Genomic DNA, 20,308 nt, shown 5'->3' on the forward strand with positions numbered 1-20,308 from the left:
GAAAAAAAATTATTTAATAGATTAGCTTTATCCTCATCTTTCTCTATGATTTTGCCTTCCTCACTTTTTATCGGTCCAATATTATCCGATTTCATCCTTTTACTATTTATATACGTTTCTCTGTTTCCTCCTTCGCTATTTTTATTTGTTTTTTACAGGTTCTCATTTTTTCCTTGCAACACTTTAGTGCCTCCTTACTGTTTTCCTGTTTTAATCTCTTGAATGCCTCTTTTTTGCTATTTAACGCCCCTTTTACGTTCTTGTTCAACCATATTGGTTTCCTCTTATTTCTGGCCCTTTTATTCCCATACGGTATATACCTCTCGCACTGAGTATTCAGAATTCTTTTGAAGGTTTCCCATTTACTATTCGTATTCCATTGATTAAGTACTTTGTCCCAGTCAATAAGTTGAAGGTTTTCTATCAGCTGATCAAACTTCGCCCTCCTAAAGTTTAATGTTTTTGTTGTTCCCTTATTGATTACCCTACTGAAGGGCATTTTGAAGTCGATAATATTATGATCGCTATTACCTAGGTGCCCCCCTATCTGTACCTCAGTTATTCTATCAGGCCTATTAGTCAATATTAAGTCCAACACGGCCTTCCCTCTCGTTGGTTCCTGCACTAGTTGGGAGAGATAATTATCCTTAATATTTGTCAAGAACCTTTTTCCTTTCTGAGATCTACAGGTTTCTGTTTCCCAGTCAATATCCGGGTAGTTGAAATCCCCCATTACAATCACTTCATTATGTTTTGCTACTTTGTCTATTTGTCCTAATAGCAGATTCTCATTCTCCTCTGTTATATTTGGTGGCTTATAGCAGACCCCCAGTAATATTTTATTATTATTTTTTGCCCCCTCTATCTCTACCCACATGGACTCGACCCCCTCTTCTCCCTCTCCTATATCTTCCCTTAGTCTGGGTTTTAGACATGACTTTACATATAAGCAGACTCCTCCGCCTTTCCCCTGTTTCCGGTCCCTTCTAAATAAACTATAATCTAATAAATTTACCGCCCAGTCATAGCTATCATCTAGCCAAGTCTCTGTTATACCTACGATGTCATACCTCTCCTCCGATATAAGCGCCCGCAGCTCATCCTCCTTATTGGTCAGGCTTCTTGCATTGGTCAGCATGCAAGATAAAACTTTGGGGTTATTTAGCATCCTATTCTTCTCTAACGATCTAACTGTACTATCCCCACCCCCCTCTCCACCCTCATTATATTCACTTCTCCCCTTCCCCCTTGCTTGCCTTACATCCCACCTATTTCCTTGGTTCCCCCCCCCCGTCTCTAGTTTAAAAACTCCTCCAACCTATTAGCCATCTTCTTCCCCAGCACCGCTGCACCCTCCCCATTGAGGTGCAGCCCATCCCTACGGTAGAGCCTGTAGCCGACTGCGAAGTCGGCCCAGTTCTCCATGAACCCAAACCCTTCTGCCTTGCACCAACTCTTTAGCCACTTAGTCACCTCCCTAACTTCCCGTTGGCGCTCCTGTGTGGCTTGCGGGATTGGTAGTATTTCTGAGAAAACTAACTTGGAGGTCCTTGCCCTAAGCTTCCTACCTAGGTCCCTGAAATCATTTTTAAGGACCCTCCATCTACCACTCACTTTGTCATTGGTGCCGATGTGGACCATGACCGCTGGGTCTTTGCCAGCCCCACCCAGTAACCTTTCAACCCGATCCGCGATGTGCTGGACTCGAGCGCCAGGGAGGCAGCACACCGTTCGGCGATCCCGGTCTTTGTGACAGATTGCCCTGTCTGTCCCCCTGGAGCATACACTCCCCCGGCGGTCAGAGGATCTGTCGTGCTCCAATAATGCCGGTTCTGAACCAGCCTTTCTATACTTCTTCCCTCTATCCCTCCTAACTGTTATCCAGCTCCCTGACTGTTCAGCCTGCACTTCCCCTCTATGCTCCACCCCCAGTATTGACCCATTGAGTGTCTGCTCGGTGAGCAGCAAACTCCGTTCCATGTTGTCGATGCTCCTCAGTATCGCTATCTGAGCACTTAGATCCAGAATTTGGGCTTCCAAGTGCATGATATGCTCACATCTCTCGCAGCAGTATGGATCCTCGAGCGGTTGCTCACGGAATGCATACATTGCGCAAGATGTACACTGCACGGCTCCGGCCAACATGGACGTCATTCTAAATATGGGGATACAGTCAGTATATATATACAAGTACAAAACACAATTATTTATATATAGGTGTATGGACGGGGATCAATTAGGGATGTGCAAGTGTATCAATTAGATATCGGTGGGGGATCAGTTAAGTATGGACGGGGGATCAATTAAGTATCAAGTATGGACGGGGGAATCAGCTAAGTAGGTCAGGTGGATTAATTAAGTAAAAAGTAAAGTAAAGAAAGAATGAAATACAGTCAGCAATTCAGTCCTAAGTCCCTGAATCCAAAGTCACTGAAAAACAAGTCACACACTTACTTTCGTTCGCACTTACGCTCCGGACACACGCAGCTCGTTCACACTCGAAAACTAAGAGATTTAAAGAGTTTTTTTTTTTTCCCTTTTCCAGCAATGTACCCTTCACCTCAATGCACTTCCAAAGGACTTGATGCCCAACCAGCTGCCAATTATAAACCCTTAATTATGACCCCTTCTCCTTAATTTACCCCTTGTGAGTAAATCTACACCTCAGGATTTTAGTGCAATGTAGTTAACCCTTAAATACACAGGTAGTAAACTAAGAAACTAAAACTGTAGTGAGAAAATAGGTTTTAAAAAGCCCAATAAATCTAAACAGGTAGAAAAGCACTCAGCAGGTCACAATGCAGCACTCACCGCAATTCACACAGGTATTTTCTGCAGGATTCCCAATACCTCTTCACTGAAAAACAAGTCACACACTTACTTTCGTTCGCACTTACGCGACGGACACACGCAGCTCGTTCACACTCGCAAACTAAGAGATTTAAAGAGTTTTTTTTTTTTTCCTTTTCCAGCAATGTACCCTTCACCTCAATGCACTTCCAAACGGCATCGTAGTGATGATTTTTGCTTAGAACAGGAGAGAGCTAGATGATCTGCCTGCAATGTCCAAAAATGACCTCTTCCCTGAGCCCTCAGACTGCAACTCCCAGGATGCTTTGTGGCAGCGGAGGAAGGGCAGTGGTCATTTGGAACTCACCATGGCTTAAACGAGCACTTCCTGGAAGTTGGAATTTCTTGGTCACCTGAATAACTTTGTGCAGTGGCAGTATCGTAACCCATGAGGTTTAACCGAGGTGTGATTATTGCTAATTGAAAACTTTTCCCAATATCCTGCCATGATGACTTGAAATACAGTCAGCATCGGCAATTTTTGTTGGTCTCTCAAGGAGACTTAATCTGTGGTATGCAAATTACAGAGTGTTAGCTCCTCCCAGTGGGGAAAGGAAATCTTGCGCCCCACAGCATTGTATTGATGATTTTTGCTTGGAGCAGGAGAGATCGAGCTGATCTGCCTGCAATGGCCAAAAATGACCTCTTCCCTGAGCACTCAGACTGTAACTCCCAGGATGCTTTGCGGCAGCGGAGGAAGGGCAGTGGTCATATGGAACTCACCATGGCTAAAACGAGCTCTTCATGGAAGTGGGGATTTCATGGTCACCAGAGTTACTTTAACTTTGCGCAGTGGCAGTATTGTAGCCCATGAGGTTTAACCGAGGCTTGATTATTGCTAATTGAAAACTTTTCCCAATAGCCCGCCATGATGACTTGAAATACAGTCAGCATCGGAAATTTTTGTTGGTCTCTCAGGAGACTTAATCCATGGTATGCAAATGACAGAGTGTTAGCTCCTCCCTGTGGGGAAAGGAAATGTTGTTCCAGACTGCATCGTATTGATGATTTTCGCTTGGAGCAGGAGAGAGCGAGCTGATCTTCCCACAATGGCCAAAAATGACCTCTTCCCTGAGCCCTCAGACTGCAACTGCCAGGATGCCTTGCGGTAGCGGGGGAAGGGCAGTGGTCATTTGGAACTCACCATGGCTTAAACGAGCTCTTCCTGGAAGTTGGGATTTCTGGGTCACCTGAGTTACTTTTACTTTGCGCAGTGGCAGTATCGTAGCCCATGAGGTTTAACCGAGGCGTGATTATTGCTAATTGAAAACTTTTCCCAATATCCCGCCATGATGACTTGTAATACAGTCAGCATCGGCAATTTTTGTTGGTCTCTCAGGAGATTTAATCCATGGTATGCAAATGACTGAGTGGTAGCTACTCCCAATTGGGAAAGGAAATCTTGCTCCCCATAGCATTGTATTGATGATTTTCGCTTGGAACAGGAGAGAGCTAGATCAGGGTTCCCCAACTCCAGTCCTCAAGGCCCACCAACAGGTCATGTTTTCAGGATTTCCTTAGTATTGCACAGGTGATGGAATTATTGCCTGTGCAGGTGATGCAATTATCACCTGTGTAATACTAAGGAAATCCTGAAAACATGACCTGTTGGTGGGCCTTGAGGACTGGAGTTGGGGAACCCTGAGCTAGATGATCTGCCTGCAATGTCCAAAAATGACATCTTCCCTGAGCCCTCAGACTGCAACTCCCAGGATGCTTAGCGGCAGCGCAGGAAGGGCAGTGGTCATTTGGAACTCACCAAGGCTTAAACAAGCTCTTCCTGGAAGCTGGTATTTCTTGGTCACCTGAGTTACTTTAACTTTGCTCAGCGGCAGTATTGTAGCCCATGAGGTTTAAACGAGGCGTGATTATTGCTAACTGAAAACTTTTCCCATTAGCCCGCCATGATGACTTGAAATACAGTCAGCATCGGAAATTTTTGTTGGTCTCTCAGGAGACTTAATCCATTGTATGCAAATGACAGAGTGTTAGCTACTCCCAGTGGGGAAAGGAAATATTGTTCCGCACTGCATCGTATTGATGGTTTTCGCTTGGAGCAGGAGAGAGCGAGCTAATCTGCCCGCAATGGCCAAAAATGACCTCTTCCCTGAGCCCTCAGACTGCAACTGTCAGGATGCCTTGTGGTAGCGGGGGAAGGGCAGTAGTCATTTGGAACTCACTATGGCTTAAACGAGCTCTTCCTGGAAGTGGAGATTTCTTGGTCACCTTAGTTACTTTAACTTTGTGCAGTGGCAGTATCGTAGCCCATGAGGTTTAACCGAGGCGTGATTATTGCTAATTGAAAACTTTTCCCAATATAACGCCATGGTAACTAGAAATACAGTCAGCATCAGCAATTTTTGTTGGTCTCTCAGGAGACCATGGTATGCAAATGACAGAGTGTTAGCTCCTCCCAATTGGGAAAGGAAATCTTGCGCCCCGCAGCAACATATTGATGATTTTTGCTTGGAACTGGAGAGAGCTAGATGATCTGCCTGCAATGTCCAAAAACGACCTCTTCCCTGAGCCCTCAGACTGCACAGGCTCTCAGACAGCATAGGCAATTTTTGTTGGTCTCTCAGGAGACTTAATATATTGTATGCAAATGACAGTGTTAGCTCCTCCCAGTGGGGAAAGGAAATCTTGCGCCCCACAGCATCCTATTGATGATTTTTGCTTGGAGCAGGAGAGATCGAACTGATCTCCCTGCAATGGCCAAAAATAACCTCTTCCCTGAGCACTCAGACTGCAACTCCCAGGATGATTTGCGTCAGGAGAGGAAGGGCAGTGGTCATTTGGAACTCACCATGGCTTAAACAAGCTTTTCCTAGAACCTGGGATTTCTTGGTCACCTGAGTTACTTTAACTTTGGGCAGTGGCAGTATTGTAGCCCATGAGGTTTAACCAAGGCATGATTATTGCTAATTGAAAACTTTTCCCAATAGCTGGCCATGATGACTTGAAATACAGACATCATCGGCAATTTTTGTTGGTTTCTCGGGAGACTTAATCCATGGTATACAAATGACAGAGTGTTAGCTTCTCCCAATTGGTAAAGGAAATTTTGCGCCCCACAAGCATCGTATTGATGATTTTCGCTTGTAACAGGAGAGAGCTAGATGATCTGCTTGCAATCTCCAAAAATGACCTCTTCCCTGAGTCCTCAGACTGCAACTCCCAGGATGCTTTGCGGCAGCGGAGGAAGGGCAGTTGTCATTTGGAACTCACCATGGCTTAAACAAGATTTTCTAGAACCTGGGATTTCTTGGTCACCTGAGTTACTTTAACTTTGCCCAGTGGCAGTATCGTAGCCCATGAGGTTTAACCGAGGCGTGATTATTGCTAATTGAAAACTTTTCCCAATATCCCGCCATGATGACTTGAAATACAGTCAGCATAGGCAATTTTTGTTGGTCTCTCAGGAGACTTAATCCATAATATGCAAATGACTGAGTGTTAGCTCCTCCCAGTGGGGAAAGGAAATGTTGATCCGCACTGCATCGTATTGATGGTTTTCGCTTGGAACAGGAGAGAGCTAGATGATCTGCCTGCAATGTCCAAAAATGACCTCTTCACTGAGCCCTCAGACTGCAACTCCCAGTATGCTTTGCGGCAGCGCAGGAAGGGCAGTGGTCATTTGGAACTCACTATGGCTTAAACGAGCACTTCCTGGAAGTGGGGATTTCTTGGTCACCTAAGTAACTTTAACTTTGCGTAGTGGCAGTATCGTAGCCCATGAGGTTTAAGCCAGGCGTGATTATTGCTAATTGAAAACTTTTCCCAATACCCTGCCATGATGACTTGAAATATAGTCAGCATAGGCAATTTTTGTTGGTCTCTCAGGAGACTTAATCCATGGTATGCAAATGACAGAGTGTCAGCTGCTCCCTGTGGGGAAAGGAAATCTTGCGCCCCACAGCATCGTATTGATGATTTTCGCTTGGAACAGGAGAGAGCTAGATGATCTGCCTACAATGTCCAAAAATGATCTCTTCCCTGAGCCCTCAGACTGCAACTGCCAGGATGCCTTGCGGCAGTGGGTGAAGGGCAGTGGTCATTTGGAACTCACCATGGCTTAAACTAGCTCTTCCTGGAAGTGGGGATTTCTTGGTCACCTGAGTTACTTTAACTTTGCGCAGTGGCAGTATCGTAGCCCATGAGGTTTAACCGAGGCGTGATTATTGCTAATTGAAAACTTTTCCCAATAGCCCGCCATGATGACTTGAAATACAGTCAGCATTGCCAATTTTTGTTGGTCTCTCAGGAGACATAATCCATGGTATGCAACTGACAGAGTGTTAGTGACGCGCCCCCTGGGCCTGTGCTGGGAACCCGGAGCCGGGCCTTCTGTAAGATGCTGGGGGTTGTAGTCTCCGTGGCGCTGACCCGGTCCGTGCCCAGGGTGGTCAATTCGGTGGCAGTCTATTTGCATTGTAATTGTCCGACTGCGCCACCCGTGGATTGCGGTCAGTGGGGACCGCTGAGTCTGATGTTATATGCGCAGCCAAGAATGGGATAAATCCCCTCGGGAGAAGTATTGCCTCAGGGCAGCTAGAGTAGATGATGGTAGTGATGGTAGTGATGGTAGTGTCATCCAGGACACTTGTGCACATGAAGGACCGCCTGAGCCGTGCTGCGTTCACCAGGCAAGGGGCTCGACCAACTCCCAGGCAATTCCAGAGCGTGGCACAGGGCTCCCTTCCTTTCCTTTCTCTGGCCGTCCCCACCAGTGACCCACCTTTGTCCAGGTTCCTCGGGCCTTCTGTTGGCGAAACTTCTCTCCGGTTTCCCTGACCCTATGTGGTATGCTTTCCTGGTGGATGTAGTGAGGGGTCGCACCAAGATGTGGTCACAACCTCCGGTTTTGGCTGAGGATTCGTCGCCTCCACCAATTTGGGTTCCGGTACCCTGCTCTGCCAACCCTTCACCCGTTATCTCGTGGGCTCTTAGGGTTCCTTCTTCACTCGTGTCTCTGGGCCTTTCTCTGTGTTCCTGTTCCTTGCTGCCTTTCTTACTGTCCTTTCTGTTCCTTCTCCTTTCTCCCTCTCTCAGGCTCCAGCCTTCTGACAAGGCCTGCCTGCGGAGCAGAGCCCATGCAGAGGCTCTGCTTCCTGTCTTCTCCTCTCACTCTTAACTTCTTCTCTGCACTGCACACTGTTCTAAGATGGTGCCCACCTTTTATACCTCCTTCTAACACCCGAGCCCAGGTGACTTGCAACCAATGGGCTCCTACCTATGCCCAGAAACCCACCCCTATCTGCTCCTACACCACTGGGTATTCCACCCCCCGCCCCACTCCAGCCAGGGACAGATGCTGTCGTGCCTGCACTTCTGTCTAGTGGGAGCACCGTCGAGCTGTCCCTCGAAAATGGGGTGTGTGTGGTGCATGCAGCTTACTGAGCCCTAGTCCACACTCCATCCTTACCCGGGAGTGGAATACTACACCTCTGGTTTGAGGTGCAATACCCCTGTAGCAGCCAAGCCCTCGGGGTGCTACATTCCCCCCTGGTAAATCACAGCACGTCCTCGGGCTGGAAAAGAATAAAACAATTTTCAACATACAACATTTTTAGAATGCATTCGCATATAAGACATTTAACCAAAAACTCATCCCTTTATCGGAGGTACTCTTTTCTTTCCAACGTTACTGGTATAAACATTATAAAACATTATAAGACTTTCTTCACACACACATAAAATACCATAAACTCTTTTAGCAGCAAATTAAACTTTTCAATATAAGACATTCTTAAGCAAGACATTTTTAAGTAAAACATTTTCAAGACCGATTCTTGAGTTCTGGCCGCTGTGCAACTTGCGACCAGGTAAAGGTGCAACAGTCCATTTAATTCCGAGGTAGACGTTGCAGTTTCGTATAAAACCAGTAGGGGGAGCTTTAAGAAGCGCAACTATATACAAGGGTGGCCGCTCTCAGTCCTCGGCCAGTGGGGATAGGGGAGTGGCTGCTCACAGTCCTCAGCTTGGTTAGGGATTAGGGGCACACAGGTAACAGTTCCACAACAATAAACAGTTCTCTGTACCCATACGGGTAACTATGTACAGTTTTTGTACCATCGCCTTTCAGTGGCGATGTCCTCCTGATGCTCCTTCCTCATAGCCTTCAGATCCGTCCGGATCCTCAGGGTAGTCCATGTCTGGGCGGTACCGCAGCTCCTCCTCTGTTAGACGGTGGACATGGAGGGCATACAGTCCCTTTGCGCCCTTGTGCCTGGTGTAGGTGACCACGTCACTGGGGTACAGGTCACAGCCGTGATGTCCCTCTGGCAAGTGGCTTTCAACGTCCCTTCTGGTGACAAAGACGTCGGTGTTAGCCTCCGGGTCTCTGATGAAGCCCCAGCCGTGCTCTAGCTGGAACTTGACTATGGTCCCGGTGGCTCGGGGACCGCGGATGGCGTGGGCGTCTTGTCGGGCCCTCCTCTTCTGTTCCGCGCTCCTGACCTGGAGTCGCTCCTCCATGATGCGTCTCTGCCGCCGCTCCCTTTAAAAGGTGGCCAGCTGCTGACGGCAGCAATCCAGGCGCTGGGCTGCTTCCGCCCGGGTCTCCTGGGTGAATCCCATGAGATTCTCGCCGGTGGGGTCCCATGCAAACTGGGCATCCTCCGGCGGGGGTGGAGCGATGTTGGCAGGCTCCGGGGCCGGGATCAGAAGCTCGCTCAGGGGTTGTTCTCTCCGGAGACGGGGGTTGACAAACTCCGGTGGCCACTCAAAAGGCAGCCCATCCGGGCTGGTATGTTGGGCGTACAGGTCCGCACCCAGGGGTGGCACCGTGGGCTTCGGACGGGTGGCAGCGCCTGGGGGCACTCAGCCTTGCGACCAGGCCGGTGGTCGCTTGTTGGTCGCGCCCGGGGGTGGCACCACAAAGGTAGGGGGCGCTGGTGAGGCAGCGGTGCCCGGGTTCAGAGGGCACGGGGCGGGGCGTGATGTCGGTTCTTGCTGCCTGAGGCCTAGCTGGCGGCGGTGGAGGCGTGGTGTCAGGTATGGTCCCCTGGGCTTTGCGTCGCGCAACGGAGGGTGGGGGCAGGCTGGTGTCTCAGGGCTTGGGGTAGTGGCGTCCCCGTTACCTGCCTCGGCCTCCGCGGCCTCCTCCGCGGCGTCGTCTGCAGCAGCTGACCCCTCTTCTCCGTGCCCGGTGGCAGGCTCGCTGCTCGGTCCCCGCGGGGTCCTCTGCTGGTCATCTTCGTGCTGCCGGGCCAACTCCTCTCTCCACCCGGCAAACACTTCTTGCTGCGCCCGGACCATCCTCCTGTTCAAATCTTCTAGCGCTGCGCGCGCACAGTCCGGGTTCCTGGGCAGCTGGGCTAGCAACTCTGTCAGGCTGCAGGGTGGCTCAGCTTGCAGCAGGCTGCGGGCCAGGGTGCTGGTGGAGTTCGCTGCTCCCTCCATCTCCGGGTGCAGCAGGTCCAGACTGATCCAGGCCGCACCCGGCCCCACAGTTTTCTTTCCTATTCGCCCCCATGGGGGGTGGTCTAGGGGGCATCTGCTGACAATCACCTTTAGGGGCAGCCCCCCCACATTGATGGACATCCCCACTGCTGTATTCATGGCTGGTGGGGGCGGGCTCCTTCTTTGGTGCCATTCTGGGACCTGCCCACGATGGGAGGTGGCCTCCTGCTGTCCTTTGGTGCGCACATAATGGTGTCCGCTCTGCCAGGGCGGGAAAAACGGATGAAGATGGCGGGAAACGGTCCAAAATGGCGTCTTATGCGGGAATCGGCTCCGGATGGCGGGAAACTTCTGGAAATGGTGGGAGACTTCTAGAAATGGCGGGAGACATGTTTTCAAGGTACATGTACAATGTTCTTCAGGCATGCAATATCCGCTTGTGGCGGGTTGGTAAAGATCCTGCCGACTACGCCAAAGGTTGACTCGCCCCCTGGGCTTGTGCTGGGGAACCCGGAACCGGGCCTGTTGTAGGATGCTGGGGGTTGTAGTCTCCGTGTGGCTATGGCCCGGTCCGTGGATCAGGGTGGTCAAACCAGTGGCAGTCTATTTGTATTGTAATTGTCCGACTACGCCACCCGTGGATTGCGGTCAGTGGGGACCGCCGCTGCGCTGCAGACCGCTGAGGCTGATGTTGTATGCGCAGCCAAGTATGGGATGACTCCCCACGGGAGAAGTATTGCCTCAGAGCAGCTAGTGTGGATGATGGTAGTGATGGTGTGAGCGTCCCAGTACTAATGGTGCTGGTGCGGCGATGAAACACAGAGACGTGTGGTGCAGTTTCCAATGCTTTACTCACAGTTCTCATCCAGGACACTTGTGCACATGAAGGACCGCCTGAGCCGTGCTGCGTTCACCAGGCAAGGGGCTCGACCAACTCCCAGGCAATTCCAGAGCGTGGCACAGGGCTCCCTTCCTTTCCTTTCTCTGGCCGTCCCCACCAGTAACCCACCTTTGTCCAGCTTCCTCAGGCCTTCTGTTGGCGAATCCTCTCTCCGGTTTCCCTGACCCTATGTGGTATGCTTTCCTGGTGGATGTAGTGAGGGGTCGCACCAAGATGTGGTCACAACCTCCGGTTTTGGCTGAGGATTCGTCGCCTCCACCAATTTGGGTTCCAGTACCCTGCTCTGCGAACCCTTCACCCGTTATCTCGTGGGTTCTTAGGGTTCCTTCTTCACTCGTGTCTCTGGGCCTTTCTCTGTGTTCCTGTTCCTTGCTTCCTTTCTTACTGTCCTTTCTGTTCCTTCTCATTTCTCCCTCTCTCAGGCTCCAGCCTTCTGACAAGGCCTGCCTGCGGAGCAGAGCCCATGCAGAGGCTCTGCTTCCTGTCTTCTCCTCTCACTCTTAAGTTCTTCTCTGCACTGCACGCTGTTCTAAGATGGTGCCCACCTTTTATACCTCCTTCTAACACCCGAGCCCAGGTGACTTGCAACCAATGGGCTCCTACCTATGCCCATAAACCCACCCCTATCTGCTCCTACACCACTGGGTATTCCACCCCCCCCCCACTCCAGCCAGGGACAGATGCTGTCGTGCCTGCACTTCTGTCTAGTGGGAGCACCGTCGAGCTGTCCCTCGGAAATAGGGTGTGTGTGGTGCATGCAACTTACTGAGCCCTAGTCCACACTCCATCCTTACCCGGGAGTGGAATACCACACCTCTGGTTTGAGGTGCAATACCCCTGTAGCAGCCGAGCCCTCGGGGTGCTACATTAGCTCCTCCCAGTGGGGAAAGAAACTGTTGTTCCTCACTGCATCGTATTGATGGTTTTCGCTTGGAGCAGGAGAGAGCGAGCTGATCTGCCCGAAATGGCCAAAAATGACCTCTTCCCTGAGTCCTCAGACTGCAACTGCCAGGGTGCCTTGTGGCAGCGGGGGAAGGGCAGTGGTCATTTGGAACTCACCATGGCTTAAACGAGCTCTTCCTGGAAGTGGGGATTTCATGGTCACCTGAGTTACTTTAACTTTGCGCAGTGGCAGTATCGTAGCCCATGAGGTTTAACCGAGGCATGATTATTGCTAATTGAAAACTTTTCTCAATAGCCCGCCATGATGATTTGAAATACAGTCCGCATCAGCAATTTTTGTTGGTCTCTCAGGAGACTTAATCCATGGTATGCAAATGACATAGTGTTAGCTCCTCCCAATTGGGAAAGGAAATCTTGCGCCCCACGGCATCGTATTGATGATTTTCGCTTGGAACAGGAGTGCGCTAGATGATCTGCCTGCAATGTCCAAAAATGACCTCTTCCCTGAGCCCTCAGACTGCAACTCCCAGGATGCTTTGTGGCAACGGAGGAAGGGCAGTGGTCATTTGGAACTCACCATGGATTAAACAAGCTCTTCCTGGAAGCTGAGATTTCTTGGTCACCTGAGTTACTTTAACTTTGCGCAGTGGCAGTATCGTAGCCCATGAGGTTTAAGTGAGGCGTGTTTATTGCTAATTGAAAACTTTTCCCAATACCCCGCCATGATGACTTAAAATACAGTCAGCATAGGCAATTTTTGTTGGTCTCTCAGGAGACTTAATCCATGGTATGCAATTGACAGAGTGTTAGCTCCACCCCGTGGGGAAAGGAAATGTTGTGCCACGCTGCATAGTATGGATGGTTTTCGCTTGGAGCAGGAGAGATCGAGCTGGAAATGGGAAAAAAATTCCAAGTGCAGTGAAACTGCAAAAAAAATGCAATTCCACAGTTGTTTTTTGGGTCCTTTTTTTACTACGTTCACAGATTGCTAAAACTGACCTGCCATCATTATTTTCCAGGTCGTTACGAGTTCATAGACACCAAACATGTATAGGTTCTTTTTTATTTAAGTGGTGAAAAAAAAATCCAAAGCTTGCTAAAAAAACAAAAAAAAATGACGCCACTTTCCTAGACCCTTAGCTTCTCCATTTTTCGGGATCTGGGGCCAGGTGAGGGCTTATTTTTTGCGTGCCGGGCTGACGTTTTTATTGATACCATTTTGGGGTAGATCCGATGTTTTGATCGCCCGTTATTGCATTTTATTGCAAAGTTGTAGCGACCAAAAAAACTTACTTCTGGCGTTTAAAATTTTTTTCTCGTTACGCCGTTTACTGATTGTATTAATTCTTCCTTTATATTGATAGTTCGGGCGATTCTGAATGCGGCGATACCAAATATGTGTATGTGTTTTTTTTTTTATATATATATATTTTATTTTGAATGGGGCGAAAGGGGGGTGACTTAAACTTTTATATATTTTTTATTTTTTTTATTTTTTTAAAAACTTTTTTTTTACACTTTCTGCTTGCTTCTATAGTCTCCAGAGGAGACTAGAACCAGCAGTTGTCTGATTGCTTCTACTGCATACAAGCGATGAGCAGATCGCTTGTATGCAGGAGAAATGCTCACTTGCTATGAGCGCTGACCACTAGGTGGCGCTCATAGCAATTGAGACATGACAACCACAGGCGTCTGCTGCAGACCCTGAGTTGTCATGCCCACCCATTGGTGACCCGCGATCACGTGACGGAGTCACTGATGGGCGGGGCTTAGGACTCCCGGAAGCGCGAGTTAAATGCCACTGTCAGAGATTTAACATGTTAACAGCCGCGGGTGGATTACGATTCCAATAATCAGCTGACATGTGCTCGCTTCAGTGCGGGCTCACCGCCGGAGCCCCCGCTGAACCGGCCTTCCCGACCTGGTGCGTACTATTACTGACCAGGTCGGAAAGGGGTTAAGGAACATCCTTTCCAGGGTAAAGACTTGTGTATAAGGTAAAATAAATAACCAAAAACAAAAATACTCCTCCACACCTTGGGCTATGTTCACAAGTAGCATTTTTTATGCGTTTTTGCACGTTTGTATTGCTTTCAACCGTGACAAATGCATTTACCGGGAAATGTCATTTTAACATTTTACAACCTTATCTGCCCATGTGCTGTGTGACACATGCATACAGTGCTAAAAAGACATGGGAACAGCATGGGGAAGACCCCTGGAAGCATCTCTGACACCCAGGTCACTGCCTAAAAGTGTGCCCATCAGAAGTGATCCTTGCCGCATCAGAAGATGCAGACTTGCAACTATCCCCATGCAAGTCCTTGTCCCAGGGCAGTGTTCAATTGTACCTCCCCCATAACTTGCAATACAAGCGCAAGTATGCAGCCTGCCACCCACCCACCCCCAGGCTGCAATACCATACTGCTAGCTTGCTTGCACTTGAAATTGGGCCTATTAGGCATGTGGAGGTGGAATCTGGCCACCACGTCATGGCTGCGTCGGTAGCCTGGTATTCATACTCAGTCCCCAGGCGCCCGGCGGCCGGGTGTCCACGCTTGGTCCCCAGCCGCCAGGGGGCGGCCGGGTGTCCATACTCAGTCCCCAGCCGCCCCGCGGCCGGGTGCCCACACACAGTCCCCAGCCGCGTGGGGGTGGCCGGGTGTCCATAAACAGTCCCCAGCCGCCCCTATTTGTCCCGGTGCGCCTTATACACAAGCGGTCATACCAAAACATTACCTGTGCCCTCCCCAGTGCATTTAGTGGGAAGGACAGCCTAACCACAAACACGTGGACAAGTGAATGTGGCCAGGAATGGTCCATCTCACTGACGCCTTCACACTGGGTTAATATTGTGGAAGCCGGGACACAGTTGGACACTGGGATGCAACACGTCCTCCAGACATAGAGTATTGCGGGTCCTGGGTCAATCAGGCTTCAACACAAAGTTCAGAAGGTAGACAGCAGCAGTGGTCGGCCTCCTACACAACGAGTAAATTATTCATGATCATGAGGCCATCCACCTCCTTAGCTTTCTGTTCCTTGGAATGCAAGCGCATGTATGTAGTAGCAGCTAGGCCTGAGGTGGTCAGCGTTTTGGCGCATATTCTACCTCCTTCGAGGATTGCTGGATGTTTTCCTGCTACTATCCCAGTTCTATGACTCCCGTTAAAACAAAGCTTCAGGTGATGAATGATGGATGAGGTGGTGGACAAGGAGAAAGAGCAGGAGGAACAGGGACCATTCACATCAATATCAGGCCAGCCAACCACGCATGTCTTGTAGGATATGTTTCTGTACCAAAAGGAGCGGTTCAGCTACACAGTTATAAGGCATACAGTGAATGCAATGCCTACCAAAAATTTCGAGGTACTCCAATGCCCCTTGGAAGTGACATGGAGGTCAGAGGGCCTTAACTAAACCGTTTTTTCCATTTATAGCAACTGGGTCTCCTGTACACTGTTGGCCTAAGCAGGGAATGGAAGGCTTTCCAAAAATTATTAGGCACTGCAATGCCCCTTGAAACAGACGTGGATTACAGCGTATTAAAAACCTTCTACCCATTATTGGGGAGTGGGTCTCCCTTAGTGTTCGCCTATGCATTGAAAAGCAAAAGCTGACAAAAATTAGGAGGAAATGCAATGACCGTTGCAAGAGTCGTGGAGGTTAGAGGTAATTAAAAACAACATGTCAATGCCCCTTGGAAGAGCTGTGGAGTTCACAGTGGTTTAACAAGACGGTTTTAATGCCCCTTAGAAGAGACGTGGAGTTCAGAGTGGTTTAACAAGACAGTTTTAATGCCCCTTGGAAGAGATGTGGAGGTCGCAGTAGCTTAACAAGACGGTTTTAATGCCCCTTGGAATAGTGGTGGAGGTCGCAGTGGAATAAAAAGACAATATCAATGCCCCTTGGAAGAGTGGTGGAGGTTACAGTGGAATAAAAAGACAATATCAACGCCCTGTGGAAGAGACATGGAGGTCATAGTAGCTTAACAAGACGCTTTTAATGCCCCTTGGAAGAGTGGTGGAGGTCGCAATGGAATAAAAAGACAATATTAACGACCCTTGGAAGAGACGTGGAGGTCACAGTAGCTTAACGAGACGATTTTAATGCCCCTTACAAGAGCCATGCAGTACAGCATATTAAAAACATTATTCCCATTATTGGGGAGTGGGTCTCCCATAGTCTTTGCCTTTGCCTTCCAAGCAAAAGCTGGCAAAAATTAGGAAGGGGGAACTTGCAATGTCCCTTACAAGAGCCATGCAGTACAGCATATTAAAAGCATTATTCCCATTATTGCGGAGTGGGTCTCCCATAGTCTTTGCCTATGCCTTCCAAGCAAAAGCTGCCAAAAATTAGGACAGAGGAACTTGCAATGCAGGCAACATGGACCATGGTCACCCTGGTGGTATAGTGGTCGTGGAGGCTGAGGATAAGGAGAAGAGCAAAAAACAGCCGAAATGAGGAAGCGTATACCCATGTGTGGGTGTGAAGCGATGCATGGGAATACACCTCCCGAAATAACACAGTGGATTTGACTTTATGTTACTCTGCTGTCATTTGGTGGTGATGAGAAGTCTGGCCCAATCCAGCCCTTGTTCATTTTGATAAGGGTCAGCTTGTCAGCATTGTCAGTTGACAGGCGAGTGTGCTTATCAGTTATAATTCCCCCAGCGGCACTAAAACACGCTCCTATAACACGCTAGTGGCAGGGCAGGCCAGGACCTCCAAGGCATACAGAGTGAGTTCATTCCAAGTGTCCAGCTTGGATACCCAATAATTAAAAGGCACAGAGGAATCACGGAGGACGCTGGTACTCCCTCACCATCTTTTGAAACTTTCCACTCCTTGTGAGAGTACCCTGCGCTTCAGGGCCTGTAAGCTGGGCAGGTCTCAGAAAACTGTCCTAGAACATTGACAGTGTTCCCCTGCCTCTGATGGATTGGAGTTGCGTCTCTCTCGCCTGTATGCTTTAGTTGGGCAGTGAACTGTGACCTCTGCCGCTACCGTGTTTAGATGGGAATTTTTTTAATAGTTCTGCAGCATGGGCCTTCTGGTACTGCCCCATTTTTGTAGACCTCTCCAACTCAGGAATAAGAGAGTGAAAGTTCTCCTTGTAGAGGGGGTCTAAAAGTGTCATCAACCAGTAATGACTGTCACCCAACATTTTGACAATGCGAGGGTCACGGTTAAGGCAGTGTAACATAAAGTCAGCCATGGGTGCCAGACTGGTAACGGGCAAGACTTCCGTGTCCTCACCAAGATGACGACTGATAGTGTTGAGCGATCACTAAAATGCTCGGGTGCTCGAAGCTCGGGTCGAGCATACCGTGATACTCGGGTGCTCGACCCGAGCAACGAGCCCAATGTTAGTCTATGAGAGACCCGAGCATTTTTGCGGCAGCACCCCCGGCAGTCTGTAGAAAGGCTAAAAAGTGCCCAAAACGATAGTGACAGTGCTCAAAAGACATGGGGGCATCATGAGGATCGCCCCTGGAAGCATTTCTGACCTCCAGGTCACTGCTGTCAATAGCGTGGTCAGAGGTATTAAGCCACTTTTGCGGGCTCACAATAAAACGTTCAAAAACGAAACTGAAACGGTTTTCCTGTGAAATATGATAAGGAATTTCCTTTCCAGGGTAAAAACTTGTGTATAAGTTAAAATAAATAACCAAAAACAAAAATACTCCTCCACACCTTGGGCTATGTTCACAAGTAGCATTTTTCATGCGTTTTTCCACTTTTGTATTGCTTTCAACCGTGATAAATGCGTTCACCGGGAAATGTCATTTTAACATTTTACAACCTTATCTGGCCATGTGCTGTGTGACACATGCATACAGTGCTGAAAAGACAAGGGATCAGCATGGGGAAGACCCCTGGAAGCATCTCTGACACCCAGGTCACTGTCTAAAAGTGTGCCCATCAGAAGTGATCCTTGCCGCATCAGAAGATGCAGACTTGCAACTATCCCCGTGCAAGTCCTTGTCCCAGGGCAGTGTTCAATTGTACCTCCCCCATTCCTTGCAATGCAAGCGAAAATATGCAGCCAACCACCCACCCACCCGCAGGCTGCAATACCATACTGCTAGATTTCACTTGAAATGGGGCCTTTTAGTTTGGAGGAGGCCGAAGCTGGCCACTACCTCATGGCCGCTTCGGCAGCGAGGTATCCATACTCTGTCCCCAGCCGCCCGGCGGCCGGGTGTCCACGCTCGGTCCCCAGCCGCCAGGTGGCGGCCAGGTGTCCATACTCGGTCCCAAGCTGCCCTGATTTCTCCTGTCACCTTCCCCCACACTTTTCTTAGCCTGGCCTGCTTTAGGGCAGCATTGGACGAGCCCACCAGAGAACCAGACTCCTCCGGTGGGCCCTGGCTTCTCCATCAGGGGAGTTGAGAGTGCCTAGGTGAGGAGCATGATGATGATGATAGAAGTTAGCATCTGCTTTGTTTTCTTGGAATGCAAGCGCATGTATGTAGTAGCGGCTAGGCCTGAGGTGGTCCGCGTTTTCGCGCATATCCTACCTCCTCCGAGGATTGCTGGATGTTTTCCTGCGACTATCCCAGTTCTATGACTCCCGTTAAAACAAAGCTTCAGGTGATAAATGATGGATGAGGTGGTGGCAAAGGAGAAAGAGCAGGAGGAACAGGAACCATTCACATCAATATCAGGCCAGTCAACCAGATATGTCTTGTAGGATATGTTTCTGTAACAAAAGGAGTGGTTCGGCTACACAGTTATAGGGCATACAGTGAGTGCAATGCCTACCAAAAATTTTGAGCCACTCCAATGCCCCTTGGAAATGACATGGAGGTCAGAGGGCGTTAACTAAACCTTTTTCTCGATTTATAGCAACTGGGTCTCCCGTGCACTGTTGGCCTAAGCAGTGAATGGAAGGCTTTCCAAAAATTATGAGGAACTGCAATGCCCCTTTCAAGAGCCATGTGTGGTACCCCAGGGGTCTGGTCACCACAGTAATAGAGATATTAAGTCGGAGAGCAAGTGGGAGGTTTCCTGGTCAGGATCCCTTAAACATGCAACATCCTCCTGCCCCAGTCCTGGGAGGGGAGAATTCTGCCCTTATAAACTGGATCTGGGGCGGGGTGGAGTGAGTCAGAGAACAGTCAGAGTCAGAGTGAGAGCAAGGGAAATTAACAGCAAGGAGCTCTGTAGGAGCTAGGAGCTAAAGACCAGGGGCTGGAAGCTGAGCAGAGCTCGCCCTGGCAGAAGACAATATGAACCGGACACAGGAGTCCGAAGCTGTGAGGACTTATATATCCAGCAGCAGAAACCAGCCGGCAGGGGATTTCAGGTCCTCTGGCCATAGAAGCCCGGAGGGTCAGTCACAAGCAAGGGACCAGCACCGCCGTCGTGGAGCGGAGGCTAACAGAAGGCCCCAAGTCACCAGCCATACGGGTGAGCGCTACACGGTACACTCAGGGACGTGGGCTACTTCTACCCGCTTACAGCAAGGTAGCCAGGAAGAGTGCAGACAGACGGGGAGGCCTACAACTCCACCTGGCCAGGGGCACTCCTGCTTGCTCACAGACTGACCAGGCCTCTTATGCTAGCCAGTACTCCTGGGAGGGTCTAACTTATAATCATCAGTAAAGACCCTGAACTGCACTGCAAAGACTCTGAGTCGTTCCTGCTGCGCTCGTGCACCATCACCCCCATCATCCACACTCACTGCCCTGAGGCTATACTCCTCCCGAGGGGAGTTATCCCATTCTATGCTGCGCACACAACACCAGCCTCAGCGGTCTGCCTCGCAGCGGTGGTACTTCCTGACCACAATCCACGGGTGGCGCAGTCGGAAAATTAACCTCAAAACCTAAGAAAGACTGCCACTGGTTTGACCAGCCTGAGCCAAGGGACCGGGTCACCGCCACGGAGACTACAGACCCCAGAGACCCGGCACCGGGTATCCCACACACGTGTACACACGGCCCAGGGGGCGCGTCACATGCAGTACAGCATATTACAAACATAAGTCCCATTATTGGGGAGTGGGTGTCCCATAGTATTTGCTTATACCTTGCAAGCAAAAGCTGCCAAAAATTAGGACGGAGCAACTTGCAATGCCCCTTACAAGAGCCATGCAGTACAGCATATTACAAACATAAGTCCCATTATTGGGGAGTGGGTGTCCCATAGTATTTGCTTATGCTTTCCCAGCAAAAGCTGCCAAAAATTAGGACGGAGCAACTTGCAATGCCCCTTACAAGAGCCATGCAATACAGCATATTA

The 20,308-nt window shown here is 49.5% G+C and overlaps 11 non-coding genes across 11 annotated transcripts; all 11 read left to right on the forward strand.

Moving 5' to 3' along the window:
* The first annotated feature begins 3,209 nt into the window (after positions 1-3,209).
* On the forward strand, positions 3,210-3,351 carry LOC141168261 (U4 spliceosomal RNA). Its single transcript, XR_012252004.1, has one exon. It is a non-coding gene; the product is annotated as a U4 spliceosomal RNA (small nuclear RNA).
* Positions 3,352-3,631: 280 nt separating this feature from the next.
* On the forward strand, positions 3,632-3,772 carry LOC141168406 (U4 spliceosomal RNA). Its single transcript, XR_012252143.1, has one exon. It is a non-coding gene; the product is annotated as a U4 spliceosomal RNA (small nuclear RNA).
* Positions 3,773-4,052: 280 nt separating this feature from the next.
* LOC141167788 (U4 spliceosomal RNA) lies at positions 4,053-4,193 on the forward strand. The gene has a single exon (XR_012251577.1). It is a non-coding gene; the product is annotated as a U4 spliceosomal RNA (small nuclear RNA).
* A 474-nt stretch (positions 4,194-4,667) lies between these two features.
* Positions 4,668-4,808, forward strand: LOC141167938 (U4 spliceosomal RNA). The gene has a single exon (XR_012251718.1). It is a non-coding gene; the product is annotated as a U4 spliceosomal RNA (small nuclear RNA).
* A 280-nt stretch (positions 4,809-5,088) lies between these two features.
* LOC141168467 (U4 spliceosomal RNA) lies at positions 5,089-5,229 on the forward strand. The gene has a single exon (XR_012252204.1). It is a non-coding gene; the product is annotated as a U4 spliceosomal RNA (small nuclear RNA).
* A 485-nt stretch (positions 5,230-5,714) lies between these two features.
* On the forward strand, positions 5,715-5,855 carry LOC141167807 (U4 spliceosomal RNA). Its single transcript, XR_012251596.1, has one exon. It is a non-coding gene; the product is annotated as a U4 spliceosomal RNA (small nuclear RNA).
* A 280-nt stretch (positions 5,856-6,135) lies between these two features.
* On the forward strand, positions 6,136-6,276 carry LOC141168116 (U4 spliceosomal RNA). Its single transcript, XR_012251866.1, has one exon. It is a non-coding gene; the product is annotated as a U4 spliceosomal RNA (small nuclear RNA).
* Positions 6,277-6,556: 280 nt separating this feature from the next.
* On the forward strand, positions 6,557-6,697 carry LOC141167688 (U4 spliceosomal RNA). The gene has a single exon (XR_012251480.1). It is a non-coding gene; the product is annotated as a U4 spliceosomal RNA (small nuclear RNA).
* A 280-nt stretch (positions 6,698-6,977) lies between these two features.
* On the forward strand, positions 6,978-7,118 carry LOC141168155 (U4 spliceosomal RNA). The gene has a single exon (XR_012251905.1). It is a non-coding gene; the product is annotated as a U4 spliceosomal RNA (small nuclear RNA).
* Positions 7,119-12,272: 5,154 nt separating this feature from the next.
* On the forward strand, positions 12,273-12,413 carry LOC141168436 (U4 spliceosomal RNA). The gene has a single exon (XR_012252173.1). It is a non-coding gene; the product is annotated as a U4 spliceosomal RNA (small nuclear RNA).
* Positions 12,414-12,693: 280 nt separating this feature from the next.
* LOC141167655 (U4 spliceosomal RNA) lies at positions 12,694-12,834 on the forward strand. The gene has a single exon (XR_012251448.1). It is a non-coding gene; the product is annotated as a U4 spliceosomal RNA (small nuclear RNA).
* Positions 12,835-20,308: the final 7,474 nt, after the last annotated feature.

Source organism: Phyllobates terribilis, unplaced genomic scaffold (genome assembly GCF_046119375.1).
Source record: "Phyllobates terribilis strain yellow unplaced genomic scaffold, ASM4611937v1 Scaffold_11__3_contigs__length_659146591, whole genome shotgun sequence".
NCBI classification, from domain to species: Eukaryota; Metazoa; Chordata; class Amphibia; order Anura; family Dendrobatidae; genus Phyllobates; species Phyllobates terribilis.